This window comes from Bicyclus anynana, chromosome 15 (assembly GCF_947172395.1).
Source record: "Bicyclus anynana chromosome 15, ilBicAnyn1.1, whole genome shotgun sequence".
Classification (NCBI taxonomy): domain Eukaryota; kingdom Metazoa; phylum Arthropoda; class Insecta; order Lepidoptera; family Nymphalidae; genus Bicyclus; species Bicyclus anynana.
Genome location: NC_069097.1, coordinates 14107466 through 14124715, shown reverse-complemented (window position 1 = coordinate 14124715; position 17250 = coordinate 14107466).

Below are 17250 nucleotides of genomic sequence, written 5' to 3'. Positions count from 1 at the left end.
TTATCGAAAGTTCGCATTGGTAGTTTTGTGAAAATTCCGCGGTCACTACGGCCCCGCCCCAAGTGCAGGCGTCCCTCCCGGCGCGTCGCTGTGAAGTAGATGGATTACAGTCTTGAACATCGCCTCTATAACCATATTACACTTGTTGTAAACCAACACTAATACATTGGGTACCACTCTAGCTATGCAATAGATCTATATACTAGTTTTTCCGACAATATATCCATATGATAGTTGTTGTAAATGACTACTAATACATTGGGTACCACTCTAGCTATGTAGTACATCTATATAGTAGCTTTTTCCAACAATATATCCATATTACAGTTTTTATAAACATGTACTACTACTATAATTGGTACTACAGTTGTGTAGTAGATCTATATATTAGCTTTTGCCGAGAATATAACCAACCATATTACAGTTGGTCCACCAGGTGGACTGACGACATCAAGCGAGTCGCAGGGATTCGCTGGATGCAGGCGGCTCAGTATCGTGACGTTTGGAAGTCCCTACAAAAGTCCTATGTCCTGCAGTGGACGTCCATCGGCTGATATGATGATGATGATATTACAGTTGTCATAAACGACCACCAATACATTGGGTAGCACACTAGATGGAAGCTTTTGTCAGAGATATAACTTACTTAATGTTTTATAATTAGCCGTAATAGCCCAGTGGATATGACCTCTGCCTCCGATTCCGGAGGGCGTAGAATTGAATTCGGTCCGGGGCATGCACCTCTAACTTTTCAGTTATGTGCATTTTATGAAATTAAATATCGCGTGTCTCAAACGGTGAAGAAAAAACATCGTAAGGAAACCTGCATACATTGAGAATTTTCTAAAATCTCTACTTGTGTGAAGTCTGCCAGTCCGCATTGGACCATCGTGGTAATGGCCTAACCCCTTTCATTCTTAGAGGAGACTAGTGCTCAGCAGTGAGCCATAAATGGGTTGGTAATGATGAATGTTTCATTTTAAGTGAACACAATATGTTGTTAAGGTCAAATAAACTAAGGTCATGTGCCTGTACCTAAATTTCTCCACAGACCACTGCTTCCCAACTTTCTTCCCCAGAATAGAACTATGAGAAAAAGCTTTACTAACTACTGATAATCTAATTCATCATTAAAAATCCATTTTCGGCTCACTGTTGAGCACGAGTCTCCTCTCATGAGAGGGGTTAGGTTAGGTAGAGAATTAAGTAAATTTCCTCACAATGTTTTTCCTTCACCGTTTCGAGATATGTGATATTTAATTTCTTAAAATGTTCATCCAACTGAAAAGTTGGATATGGACTCGAACGGATCGGACGGATTCGAACCTACGCCCTCCGAATCGAAGGCAAAGCTCATATCCACTGGGCTATCATGAAATCTAATTGGCATAGGTTAAATACTTAACGTTATCTTTCCTCTGAGTATAGGTACACTTAGAAAATATATCTTAAATCTACCTTCCATTGATTTAGCTATCTTAAAATCTAGATTCTAGGTACAGATTCGATTCTTAGGTCTAATTTCAAAGTTAATTACCCTTTATCCTTTCTCAGTCATCTCATTCAGCTGCTAAGGAGAAGCCATCCATCTTCGTCAGAGGCAAGACACAGCTTGCATTAGCCAGGCGTTCGCAGCGGCAACAAAAAAAGACATAGCCGTCTCGCTTGTATCTATGTGAAATATGGTGGTTTATACCTCCGTCCCTGTCTACCACTGAAATGATTCAGCGGGTTGCAAAGAATGCATGTTGGTTACGCTGAAAGAAAATACACCTTGTGTGTTGGTAATAAAGTTGAAATTCATTTGTGGTGGTAAGTCTGAATTGAATTTCCTAAGCTTTAACGCTGAGTGCAACAATCTTTTTCTTATGAGTTAGGTTTCTGAAATTTGTGGTGTAGTTATAATTACTAGTATCTGTGGTCGAAAATTAAAACAGAATAGATAGAAGATTTTGACGGCCTCCGTGGCGCAGTGGAATACGCGGTGGATTTACAAGACAGAAGTCCTGGGTTCGATTCCCGGCAAGGCTGATTGAGGTTTTCTTAATTGGCACTGGTCTGGCTGGTGGGAGGTCGGCCGTGGCTAGTTACCACCCTACCATGTGATGATGCAATCTAAGATGGAAGCGGGTTAACTTGTTAGGAAGAGGATGAAAATCCGTACTCCTATCGGTTTCTACACGACATCGTACCGTAACGCTAAATCGTTTAGCGGTACGTCTTTGCCAGTAGGGTGAGTAGGGTAACTAGCCACGGCCGAAGCCTCCAACCAGTCACACCTGGACCGATTAAGAAAACTTCAGTCAGCCCAGCCGGGGATCGAACCCAGGACCTCCGTCTTGTAAATCCACCGCGCATATCACTTAATAAATTGGGCTCACGTTTAGATTTCCTCTTGTGATTGGTGATTATTTATTTCTCTATCAGTATCAGACTGATAGCTAAGTAACAGTGGAAATCATAGACGTTATGAGGGCGCTCAGGGGATCGCTAGGGGATCCCCTAGGGGATCTCCTAGATCGTTCACCCGCTGAGTGTCGAATATAAGTTCAATGCGTTTGAGATTTTAACACTCAGCGGGTGAATGGTCCCCTGGGGGTGCCCCTGTAACGCCTATGAACACGGTAAGATAGTGATCGGGATCAATAGCCGTGCTCTCTGAAGCACGGGGGTGTAACACCACCAACTCCCCAACTCCGGACTGAGAATATTTGGAATCTTTTTTCTTGGAAAGTTTCTTGGAATCAAGAAAAGCTCAATATTTTATAACCCAGACTCGAACCCAGGACCTTGTCATCTTTATCCAGAGACTCTAACCACTGAATCTACGAGGCAGTTCAATGTAGAAAAAGTGGTTTAAGTCTAACAGTTTTATTGCAGTTAAAAAAAAGTGTTAAAAAAACGAAAAAAAAAATATGATTTACAAGAAGAACAGAATATGTTCTCAAACAATACATTAACACATCCATTATGTAGATTAAAATTCATAATCCCCAATTACAAAAGTTGATTAAGACGCTGCATGCTAATGGGAAATATGCTAATAACACACTCGATGTGTGTGTGTGTGTGTGTGGACGATGCAAAAAGTCGAAAGAAAGTGAGACACACTCTCGTACACTTTGTGTTTTGGTCCAAACTGTAAGAATTCCGCGAGTATGTTGTATAAATTTTCTAAATTAGTTCAGGGTCTACTAGTAAACATCAGCCGTGGCTAGTTACCACTCCAAAGACAAACACGTACGTAAGTTATTTTTAACCGACTTCAAAAAGGAGGAGGTTCTCAATTCGGTCGGTATTTTTTTTTTTTATGTATGTACACCGATTACTCAAAGACGCCTGGACCGATTTCAAAAATTCTTTTTTTGTTTGAAACGGTATAGTCCCCATTTGGTCCCATTGCCATCATGTCAAGATCTGATTATGGAATCCTGGAGAAATTGAGGGGAACTTTCGAAAATTATATGGGTATCTATTGTGTTCGTAAACTTTTCCATTTAGTACTTTTAAGCACTACAATTTCATGAAGGTTTAAAATCGATCTGATGATGGAGTCATAAAACAGACGAGGGAACTCCTCGGCGATTTACAGGAGTTACCTTGTGTTTGGGCTTGATTAATTTGTATTAATGAGAACTTTCCACATAGATAGGTTGTGACTGTCATTTTGGGGTTTGGTGATGCAGACCAAGGACAATTAAGAGAACTCCTTAACAGTTTACAGTAACTACCTTGTGTTTGGCCTTGATTAATTCGTATTGCTGAGAACTTTCTACCTAGATGAGTTGTGTCTGTTATTAGGGGTCTGATGATGAAGACCAAGGTCAATTAAGGGCACCCCTTAACGGTTTACGGTAGCTACCTTGTGCTTGGGATTGATTAATTTGTATTGCTGAGAATTTTGTACCAAGATGGGTTGTGACTGTCATAAGGGGTCTGATGTATTTGTTTGAGATGAAATTTTACACTAAAAATGGAAAAATAATGAAAATTTTAATAAAAAAAATACAACCGACTTCAAAACCTAAAAACGTACCCACTAAACTAAAAAGCGAAAAATAACATCATAATATGTTCTACCTGCTGATCAGTATGAAGTCGGTGCTAAGCCGGTGTTGACTTAATTTAAGCCATTTCTGACAGGACCACATGAAACAACACTGTCTGCAAAATTTAAATCTATAACATGGCTTGAATTAATACATCACCGGCTTAGCACCGCCTTCATACTGATCAGCAGGTAGAACATATTATGATGTTATTTTTCGCTTTTTAGTTTAGTGGGTACGTTTTTAGGTTTTGAAGTCGGTTATATTTTTTTTATTAAAATTTTTTATAAAATCTGAAAGCTTAGACTAATCTACACTAATATTATAAAGCTGAAAAGTTTGTTTGATTGAACGCGCTAATCTCAGGAACTACTGGTTCGATTTGAATAATTCTTGTAGTGTTAGATAGCCCATTTATCGAGGAAGGCTATAGATGGTATATTATCCCCGTACTCCTACGGGAACGTGAACCACGCGCGTGAAACCGCACGGCGTCAGCTAGTAACCCATAAACCAGCACCTAACAATTTTTCACTCCAAACGTAAGTTACTTCTGTGACTATGTTTGCGTAAGAGTTAAGCAATTAGCTTAGTTAGCGCTTATTATATTTTTATTATTTATTATTATAGATTAACAACTCTTAATATGTTTTCTTTTCTACTGTGTAACTTTTAACTTCGAATATTTTTTCCCTCGCCGACACCCTCAGACCAATTATAGAAGGACCTGTATCGCACTCATTGTTACGAACAAAATTGTCTGTCATTTTCTGAGGAAAACGAGCTTAGATTTGGTATATATCTTACACTAAACTAGAAGTTTCTACCCGTTTTTTACACAATTCAATTACACAAAAAGGTATTTTTACAGAGCTCTTTAACCGACGAACACGATTACAACTATTTAACATCGATTCTATAGAGACAGTTTTTATAATCGCATTAGATCGTTGATCATATACTTTGACAGAAAAGTAACGTCTAGCGAGGCAGGTCCTATACAATAATTGGTCTGAGCCGACACCGGACACGCACACAAGCGTAATTATCGTAGCGTAGCGGTGCGTCAAGGGCTCCCATTTCGGGACACATAAAACAGCTTACGAATCCGGCGACTACACACTATCTAGGTATATTAAATGTATGGGTAATAAAAACGTTATAATATTTTAATTTGATACTGTTTAGTACGGAGAAAGACTTAAAATGCAGGCCGGGTTACCTTTTAAAAATCCTTACATATATATTCATTACTGTAATTAATAATTATGTAGGGATGTCTCAGACCAATTATAGAAGGACCTGTATCGCACTCATAGTCACGAACAAAATTGTCTGTCATTTTCTGAGGAAAACGAGCTTAGATTTGGTATATATCTTATACTAAACTAGAAGTTTTTGCCCGTTTTTTACACCATTCAATTACACAGAAAGGTTTTTTTACGGTACTATAGATACGGTTTTTATAATCGGATTAGATCGTTGATCATATACATTGACAGAAAAGTAACGTCAAGCGAGGCAGGTCCTATACAATAATTGGTCTGAGAGGGATGTGAATGACACAGAATTATTGTAAGTGGTATCAATTTCCTTTTATTTGGGACGGCTTACCTTCGTCAAAATTCCATCCTTCGCCACTGGTACCTACAATCAGTGTACACAAAGCCTCCAAGTTTCACACCCAACAGTGATCTGTATCACTGGGAGCTGCTAAACGGTAACCTTCACACTGTCTCGGGGACGTTTGTCACTTTTGTTGACTTTTGTTGACTTTTGTTCATTTTTCTCGGAAAATGTGTAACTTGTCTGCGATTTGCATTGGTAGATAAACAATACATTTTTTTACTAATATACCTGCCTACTTACTTGACGAAGCAAGACGGTTCAACTTACGTTAATGGGTAAAACGTCGCTTAAACTTAATTTCTTCTTTGACGGTAAAAAAATTTGGTGGTATAAGAGCACCATTTATATATAAATCAAGTTATTGCATGGCACCTTAAATCTATATTTATACTTCTATACTAATATATAAAGCTGAAGAGTTTGTTTGTTTGATTGATTGAACGCGCTAATCTCAGGAACTACTGATCCGATTTGAAAAATTCTTTCAGTGTTAGATAGCCCATTTATCGAAAAAGGCTAAAGGCTATATATTATCCCCGTACTCCATCAAAATCCGTTGCGTAGTTTTAAAGATTTAATCATACATAGGGATATAGGGACAAAGAAAGCGACTTTGGTACCCGTGCGAAGACGGGGCGGGTCGCTAGTTATACATATAAACCTTCCTCTACAATCACGCTATATAATAAAAAAAACCGCATCAAAATCCGTAGCGTAGTTTGAAAGATTTAAGGGATATAGGGATATAGTGACTGAGAGAGAGAAAGCGACTTTGTTTTATACAATGTAGTGATAAACAAACATAAAGCCGAATATAGAACCTCCTCTATTTTGGGCGTCTATTAAAAACTTGTAAGTGATGTCATTTCAAGGTCATCACTTACACTATGCATAGATAAGCGCTAGAGGACAGTCGTCCTTGCACGTCCACTCTCAGTTTCTACGCCCCCGTGGCCTATCGTACCAGTCCGACCGGATCGCTATCTGCATTTCTTATTAGAATAAATTATATTAATAAGTAAAGTTACATTATATTAATAATAAACGTGACGCATAGTGTGTGAATCAGGTGTCCACTTTTAGTTTCTATAGCATTTCTGTTAGAACCGAAAAATCACCTCCAGAGCACAGATTAAAGAATTAATACAGAATGAGTCTTTACAAGCAGAAAAGCCAGAGAAACCTATAAAAAAACGTCACGCGTCTCCTTGACAACAGCAATATGCAAACTTTTTTCATAATTTGTGTTTCAAAATTTAACACTAACAACACTTACGTAAATTAATATAATAATCAACCATCATTATCAACCCATATTCAGCTCTGAAATGAGAGGGATTAGGCCAATAGTCCACCACGCTGGCGCAACGCGGATTGGCAGACTTCACACACGCAGAGAATTAAGAAAATTCTCTGGTATGCAGGTCTCCTCACGATTTTTTTCCTTCACCGTTTGAGACACGTGATATTTAATTTCTTAAAATGCACACAATTGAAAAGTTGAAGGTGCACACCCTGGACTGGATTCGAACCCACATTCTCCGGAATCGGAGGCATAATAATCAATTATACCAATAAAAAAAATACTCTTTCTTATTTCTTTAGTTTTTGTGAAAAGTTTTTAAAATATTTAAAACGAAGACGACGCCATTCTTGAATAATATTGAAAATTACTGATGCGACGGTTCGTGTCGTACTGACTCGAGAATGTATTCGTTTTTGAATTTCGTATTTGGAGCGGCTACGACATTGTCGTATTCCGTACGCTCAAAATTCAAAATTCATTTATTTCAAGTAAGCTCAGTTTACAAGCACCTTTGATACGTCAGTTGACTATTTGTAAAGATTCTACCACCAGTTCGGAAGGCAGGTTTTGCTGAGAAGAAACCGGCAAGAAACTCAACAGTTGCTCTGTTAAAAAAACATATAATAATAAAATTTACAATTGATGACAACATTACAATATTTAAACCATTACATTACAATAGCTCCATCTGTATATTATTGATTAAATAATAAAATAAAAAAAAGCCTTTTATTTCTTGCATAATTTTTTACAGAATTTATGTTAGTAATCTAGATTAATTTGGTTATTAAAAACTTAAATTATGTTAGTACATTAATAGTTTATTTTTATTACGCAAGAACCCCAGAATGGGTGAAGGCCTCCTCCAAAGATGTCCAATTTTTCCCTGTCCTGCGCTATTTGATATGGGCCAGCTGTTTTTTTTAATTTCGTCTTTCCACCTTGTCAATGGTCTTCCTGTGTTTCTTTTGCCTAGTGGGCCTCTCCAGAAGGAAACTTTAAAAGTCCACCTTTGATCCTTCAGCCTAGCTATGATTGATTAATCAGTGTTTATAACTTACTGTACAAGTGAGAATAAATCGTCTGCGCATAAGCCAATCATGCATGTCTTGCACCACGCACGGCTCAGGAGCGGGCGTCCTTGCAGGACCACTCTCGGTTTCTACGGCCGAGTAGCCTAGCGAGCTCTAGCCTTATACCGGTAGGCTGAGATTTGTTTGGATTCTTATTTACTTCTTAAGAGCTTTGAGCCCAGCTGAATCATTGGGAAAAACCCGCCTAAATAGGCTAGTTTACATCTTTTTTTAATGGTCCTAAATTGTTCATTATCGTTCTACTACATTGAAAAAATAATCATACTTTTTGAGATGTGATTACATGAAATTTTAGTTTTTAAATATTTTTTGACAATAGTAGCCAAAACGCCTGTCGGTCATGAAGATATTTTAACTGTTAACGTGATGTATGACGTCACTATAACAAATCCCTTACAAACGGAGCGTTTGACAAAAATATTAGTTAATAATTAGTTTGACGTTTAGTACATCAAGTAACATTGTGACGTCATAAAATTAACGACAGTATTTTTGACGTTTGGAAAATTTGAAAATCTACATGGTTCTTAAATTAAGTCTTATAAGAAATCCTTAACTTTCATTAATTAATATCGATGTATTTCAAACCTTTATGGCATGTACTACTTGAAATTATTATTGTTTAGATTTAGTTTATTATGAGTCAACTACCCTGTTTAATTCATTGGTTTATACATGCAGAGCCAGGCGTCCATATAGGAGAGTGGATATGGGGCTTATTACCACTACGCTACTCCAGTGCAGGTTGGTGGGCTTACAATGATAATGATCAACTTTTTTACATCGACTATTCAGATGTTAATGACAACGCAAGGCTTCGAATTTTTCCTGAGAATTTATTTCGGGACATGAACCCCGGACCTGGTGTTCCGAAGCCACATAAGCTGTAATGTTTATTTCAAGCCTGTATTATCATTCAAAATAGGTTTAATTGTGATCATCATTATGACTTTTGCTTAAAATTGCTATTGGTAATCCACAGATTAAGAATAATAGGCAGATAGAGCGCACGGAACACGTCGGTGTCGTAGCCGTTCCAAATACAAAATTAAATTTTTAGACTAATTGTTGTTAGTGTTAAATTTTGAAATACAAATTATGATGACAAGGAAACGCGTGACGTTTGGTGTTTATGGGTTTCACCACGCTGCTTGTCAAGACTCATTCTGGATCATCTTTATACTGTGGTAATATAATGAAAAAATACGCCAGCACAACAATGCCGCCTTCATATTGGTACAAGCAATTTATTTCAGGAAACCTTATCTAATCTTTCTTATATTGCACTAGAGAATGTTCGCAACTTAGCTTAGTTTGTTAATAGTTTTTACAACAAATAAGACGTGCTTGAAGTTCCGAACAAGGATCAGTTTCCCGTCTATTTAACTTGCGAGTAGAATATTATTAATGCAAATGTAAGTTTTTCACGCTCAACTACGCGTCTCAATAACTCAAGCGATAGCTATAAAGATTTGCATACTGTTTGTCACGATCAACGATTTTCTACTATTATAGATATGTTACATGCCTAAACAAAATCGCCGCAAAAAGTGATCCGAATTTATCTACTCTACTTACTTTTACTTACATTAGGTATTTATTTTTGTAAAGAAATATAATTTTTACACTGATTCCTGAACACTCATTTCGACATTGTAGACAATATTTAGTTAGTATTGATTTAAATAACTTTTGTTGTTTACTATACGACTAAATGAAATTAAGATAATTAGCCACCTTTGTTTGCTTCAGTTTTGACGCGCTAGGAACATTCTTTGGTGTACTACTAGTTTTTTTATATTTTAATAATTATATAATGACATTTAATTTATGACGACATGTATTAGCTATATAAATAATTATGGTATTTATATAATTAATACATGTCGTCATAAATTAAATGAATAAATGAAATGAAATACAGCAATATTTCAACACGTCTATCTGAACTATAACTTTTGGATCTTTTAACCGTGGAGATTAGACTTAACTTAATTTACAAAACCTAACATTACTCTTTGCTTGCCTAATATAAAACGGTTTTTAACGAGTTTGTTCTTTTAAAACTTTTTTGGCAAATTTTTTCAAGCAGGTTTCTCTAGACATCGACTAGACATGCTTATCTGTTAAGTAACTTGTACACACTAAAGATTTGCTAGTCTTACAAAAAAATACGAATAGTTAACGCATATGGAATGACAGAAAATCACCTCATAGCACACATCCTGCAATTTATTGCCCTGTTTGAAGATCTTAAAGCGTATAATGTTAAACTTTACTTGCCTGTACGTATGGGTTGGTAACGTAACGCGTGATAGCTGAAATTGGCACGTTTGACATTTGCACTTGACCTAGGCAACTTTGGACTGATAAAAACAGAACGATTATAAATAGCATAGCAGAAATACGCATGGCACACTATGGAGTTGAGTATTCTTTTTGGAACTTATTTTATTTATTTTATAATAACTTCATTGCACAAAAAAGAAAATAAAAAAAACACATCAATTATTTACTTTTACACCGGCCAAAAGCTTAGGCAATGTGTTAAAGTCATGGGTTACTATAACTGTCTTTTTTCGGAGGAAGAAAACATCTCTTCGAACTCCTGACTCATGTCCGACGAAAACGACCTCCTCTGACAAGGTTGGGACGAAATCTCGATGCATTTCTTAATGACATCCTCTTGAAAAATGTCTATTCCTTTTCCTCTATCGTGAGAAAACCGGCATACCAGAGAATTTTCTTAATTCTCTGTGAAGTCTGCCAATACGCATTGGGCCAGCGTGGTGGACTATTGGCCTAACCCCTCTCATTCTGAAAGGAGATTGAGCAGTGAGCCGAATATAAGTTGATAATGATGATGATGTTGACCAACTGGATTCACCGTCAAAAATGCTTGTATAAAAAGTTTACTTTTAATATATTTTTTTTAATGTCTTGCTTCTGCAAGTGTGCACACTCACTAAGTGCAAGTTTTAGTTCCGTGTGCACAATTATCCCGCGAGTGCGCGCGGTCGTTAGGCGGAGTTTTGTTTAGTCACTAAGCCGGGCCTTAGTCTAGTGATCTACAATCAACACCGTGACGGGGTAATTCGTGTTTACTTTAAGTATTCGCTGTCTTTCAAACGTTTGATTCTAATCTTGCTATACCTAACTAACTCTACTAAAATTCTTATAAGTACTTACCTATATAATTTTTGTTAAACCTATATTCCGCTCACTGTTGAGAGAGTCTTCTCTCAGTATGAGAGGAGTTAGGCTTTAGTTCACCACACTGGCTAAGATTGGCAGACTTCACACACCGAGAGAATTAATGTGTGCACTCATTTCCTCACGATGTTTTTCCTTCACCGTGATATTTAATTTCTTAAAATGCACATAACTAAAAAGTTGGAGGAGCATGCTCGGACCGGATTCGAACCTACACCCTCCGAATCGAAGGCAGATGTTAAATCCACTGGGCTATTAAACTACACATATAGGTAATTAAAAATGTAATAAACGGGATATTCATGCAATTTTTACAGATGAAGCCAAAATGTAAGCTTTGTTTTACTAAAATGGGATGTAGGAAAAAAATAACCATGCAAATGGTGATTTGTTACTAAATATGAAAAGTGCATAGTACTTTGACACTACCCGAAATGGATGTGGAAAATACCTATTCCAGGAAAAGCACTGACAAGATACTTGTTAACGTAATAGGTTTCCCCGCAGTTTTGTAAAAGTATGACGGATCGTAGAGATGATTAAAAAGCCAATAATATCCGAAACTACTCTACCTAATAGGAAACAAAACTCAAAATAAACATAGACTACCTATTTGAATACATTCAAAAATTGAAGACTGATTCTTTTCGTATTTTTTCTATTATCAAGTAGCCCTTTACAAGTTAGCCCTTGACTACAATCACACCTGATAGTAAGTGATGATGCAGTCTAAGATGGACGCGGGCTAACTTGTTAAGAGGAGGATGAAAATCCACACCCCTTTCGGTTTCTATACGACATCGTACCGAAACGCTAAATCGCTTGGCGGTAGGTACGTCTTTGTCGGTAGGGTGGTAACTAGCCACGGCCGAAGCCTCCCACCAGCCAGACCTGGAGCAATTAAGAAAACCTCAATCGGCCCAGCCGGGGATCGAACCCAGGACCTCCATCTTGTAAATCCACCGCGCATACCACTGCTCCACGGAGGCCGTCAAAATGTTGGTATGTTTTTGGTCAAATCTGTAACTTAGTTTAAAAATAGATAATCTCAACCGATTTATATGAATAAGTTATTTTTGCTCGTTTAAGTATATGCCAATAAATTTATTATTGGTTGCAATGCAGAATACATCTAGTAATTTTCTTAGATTTTTGGTCTACAGGAATATTCTGAAAAATAAGACGTTTTCAAATTATTGCGTGACCAAGGTACAAATAAAGGATTTGATTTTAATAAAAAAAGAAAAAATGTTTCCAAAAAAAGAAGGAAGCTCTCAATTCAACGCGTATGTTTTTTTTAATGTTTTTTACCTCTTAACTTCGTTATTTATTAACCAATTTAGGTGTTCGAGCCTTCAGCTTGATCCACTTACGAGATTACCCTCCAAATTTTGCCCGTTTGCAGTGTTCCTACCCTACATTTCATTGGGTAAATGAGGTTTTGACATAACATCACGCCGTCATCCGCCGGCATGTCGCTTGACAGTTGTCAATTCAATCAGTACGTCTTCAAATTTTGTTAAGTGAGCAGTGTTAAATGTGAATATTAATAAATAGTGATAGTGCATAGTGAAATTTGTTGGAGAATATTTTTGTCAACGGTCTAGTTAGATGAGAGATTATTCTCAATTCTAAGCGAATACCCGCTCTCCGGACGGTAGACTCGCTGGATAGACCTAGTTACCAAATGAAGACAGTAACGAAAAAATCGTAGCCATCTTGTACGACCGATGTGTATTATTCGCTGTCGAGTGTCCACGTGACTCCCGACAAGCTTTTTCATCTTAGCGAATGCCCGCTCTTCGGACGGCAGACTTGCTATGTAGATCTATACTGAATGAGAGTTTTTCTCTTTTTCATCTTAGCGAATGCCCGCTCTTCGGACGGCAGACTCGCTGTATAGTCCTACTGAATGATGAGCAGATGACGTCCCACCTGGGACGTCGTCTGAGACGTCGGCTGCTCAGACGTCGGCTGAGACGTCAGCCGAGATGTCGGCTGAGACGTCGGCTGCTCAGACGTCGGCTGATCAGACGTCGGCTGAGACGTCGGCTGCTCAGACGTCGGCTGTGACGTCGGCTGTACAGACGTCGGCTGAGACGTCGGGTGTACAGACGTCGGCTGTACAGACGTCGGCTGAGACGTCGGCTGTACAGACGTCGGCTGAGACGTCGGCTGTGCAGACGTCGGCTGAGACGTCGGCTCTGCAGACGTCGGCCGCAAAGACGTCGGCTGCTCAGACGTTGGCTGAGGTGTCGTTTAATGGGACTTCATCTGAGATGTCGGCTGACGTGTTGTCTGAGATGTCGGCTGATTCGCTGATTGAGACGTTGTCTAAAATATCGGCTGACGCGTCGTCTGGGATGTTGACCAACGCGTCGCCTGGAATGTCGGCTGCACGGCTGATTCGCTAACTGAGACGTCATCTGAGTTGTCCGTCGATGATTTGGCTGAGACGGCCGGCGTTTACGATGCCTATTTGTCAGCTATTTGCTATTTGCTTGTCCTTTAAGTAACCTCTGACAGCTGCCTTGTCGGCTGCGCGCCTGAAGTCTAAGGCGCGTATTTGGGTACTTTTCAATTACCAGGGTCCCTGAACGTCAGTAATCAGCTTAATGACGATCTTTATAGATCATGGAATACATAACGTATGTAAACTCAAGTTAATTGGGAGTCTTTAAGAAAGTTATAAATGCTTGATGAATTTTTATTATCAATATTGAAGCTCCTTGGTAACACATCAAACCTGGATGTGTTCGAAGAAAAGATTTCAGTGGAATATGAAAATTACGCGTTTACTGCGTTTCACTATACCTACTCTCCATCTACCGCATGTTTATAGTGTCTAAAGCTCGCATGGGCTTAGAGAACGCAAAAGCATACTTATCATTTGAAGCTAACATAATTATTTAACTACTGCTGTGAGTCCTGATTTATTTCCTACTTTCAACAATGAAACAAATCTTTCTGATCGATGCATACGATAATAGGTTCTTTAAAACGGATGTTCTTTGTCCTTACTGCCCTTCCTCTATTTTGAGAGGCTTTGTATATTTTAAGAGATCCAGTTGATGGCCTTCCTTATGGACGAAGTTGCCTCGTCTTGACTGTATCGGAAGAAAAATTTACTTTGCACAGAAAGTTTATTGGAGCAACGTAATAAAATCTTAGAACCAAGCATCATACGATGTTATTAGAGTATATAAATACTGAATGTTGTTGGATTGCTCCCGTTCAGTTAGAAGATTATCTTAGCAAGACAAGCAAGACCAGGAAACTAATCTTTTTATTTTGATAAATACTTTATCTTAAAGCAAAATGGGACATGCAGTAAAAATTCCTAGCCAAGCAAGGATATCATTCCCAGAAGCTTCGCGAATATTCGAATATACAACAACAGTCCAGTCTTCACTTGACTGAAGATAATACTAAATAGTGCATTAGCAAAGATGACCCCGCGTTCACAGACAATCACTTCATAATGCAGTGACAGTGACAGTAAATGTTGCACTTCAGATACTCGTGATACATGACTGCACTTTAGATACAAAAAGGGTGGAAATCATACAATGCCTGAGACCTATATATAAAGCCTCAAATAAGAGATTCCACAATCTTTTGCAATGTATTTCACTGTACAACACCCATTTAGCCACCGAAAGTCAACTGGCTTTATCATATTAAAATGCAAGATGTAATAAATAAATATTTTCCGGTATGGGTTAGTCATTATTGGCTAGATACTTGGCTCACACATAAAGGCTCGGGTTCGATTCCCGGTACCAGACCCAATTAAAACAGGTCACTCCATAGAAGCTCTGGCTCGAGAAAATGTCCACGAACTAAATATGAGAAGGAAAAATAAATAAATTATATTTGAAGTCAGAAAAGATCTTAGTGCTCAAAATATTCATGCACTTAATTAAGTGTGTCTGGATCTAAAATTACACTTTGTTTGCATTTCTTCTCTAAGTTTGTCAATCTGTCATATATGATAGATTTAAAATTAATCTATGGAAATTTTTTCATATAATACATATATTGTGGGGAAATTAAGAGAGTTAGGAACGAATAAATATTTCCCTCTTCAAGGGGAAAATATGGCCGTATTAATTAATTACTCTTGCCCACAAAAGCTTATTTGATTTGCCGATACAATCATTCCGTCGCTTTATATATCTTGAATGTACAGGCAAAGGTATCACAAGCCACATCTTTCCCTGCCTCATAGACGGTTTCTGTTCTTAAACTTTTGAAAAATGTCTACTTTGTAGAATGATAACTCTGTATAGATTTGTTAATGGATATATATTTAGCTAAGTAATTCAGATTTCATCCTACTTATACTTAGTTACTTTACTTATAGATGATATTCTTTTTAACAACGATTCAAGCATACTGCCTCTATTCATCATATAGGTGGTAGATACAGCTACCCAATATTGGGTGGTATCTATATAAACTATCGAAAACTCAATCTCATGTCAACACAAATAGGAAAATCGCCTGTATGTCGCCAAAGACAGTACAAAAGAACAGTCAAGAAATGCTACTTACTCATAAAGAAATTTCGCTGGTGGGCATGGTGGCTTGCAACTGTTATAGCAGTGTATAATATTTATAAATTATGCATGCTCCTCGCCTCATTCAGTATACATTATACAATATATCTACATACGTATTAGAGAAGACCATCTACTTGAAATTTTATAACATCAGATGCAGTAGGATTCAGTAGAGAACTATAAGAAACTTAATTTTTATAAACAGTTTCTAAAATGAACGGCAACATGTTTGACACAAGCTTAAAGAGATATTATAGATTGTATTGGATTTTCTGTGAGAGAGAGAGTGAGAAAGGACCTTAGATAGAAAAAACTGTATGCAATATTTCAAGAAGATAACAAATATATAAATCTATACCTCTTTGCATTAAGCAGTAAATTCTAGATTTAGCTAACCAGCTTCAAATATACCTAAGCCAGGTACTTTTCTGGGATTATAGACGGGTCTATACCGATTATTAGAATTGCTAGATTAAATTCTAAAGTTACGAAGCTCTTCAGACAACATTCAAGGTGATGGAAAAACCAGAAGTAGACTTGTTACCAGTACAAGGGCAGTGATCTAACCAATCTAAAATATGATTGCTTTTCTAGTATTGCCCATTCGTCGACGTCTTCAGCAAAGACTTAAACTAAAGGCTGTGGTGGCCCTAGCTTATTTCCATCTTCAACGCTAGTACCTTCAATTCGAGACATCTTAATCACTGCTTGAGAACCTATCTTCTGGTAGCTCCAGATAGGAGAGAAAGTTTATGATATTCCTCTTCTCCAGGTCTCCATTGTACCAGAGAACCAAGAGCCAACCATTTACAATTAACAATCTAACATTTCTTTCGCGAGTACCAACAGGTCACATTCAGTAACATATTGTATGTGCTTGCTGTACTATTAAGGTCCTTGGCAACAGAGGACAGAATATTTTAGAAACAGCTTGGCGTAAATTCACAATTAATACGTGTAATCAAGCCTGGATATGTTGGAATGGGTTAACAGTTAGATCCTACTTCGGTAGGACTTCATTTTAGCAAATACTTAATAAATAAATCAGAACTCGTACTCAGAACTATTGATCTTTAGAAATCCTTAGTCAAATAGGTTTATAAACCCAAAAATTATCGAGTAGATAATTACCTAGGTACTTGATCAACCTAAAGTTAGACTAGCATTGAAACCAATTTTAAAACCAAAACCTCTAACATGGTTGGTCACCTATGAGTCTATTTAAATACTCAACTGATAGCTTATTTTAAGTAGCATGTCATGACTCCTTGTTTTTATCTTGAGTGGAGAGTTCATGTTTTGACTATACACAGTACGGTTCTGACAAAATACAGATCAAACATTGGTTTGGTTAACTTTATGTAGTCAGAGGGCTATATCTATTAGTACAAACT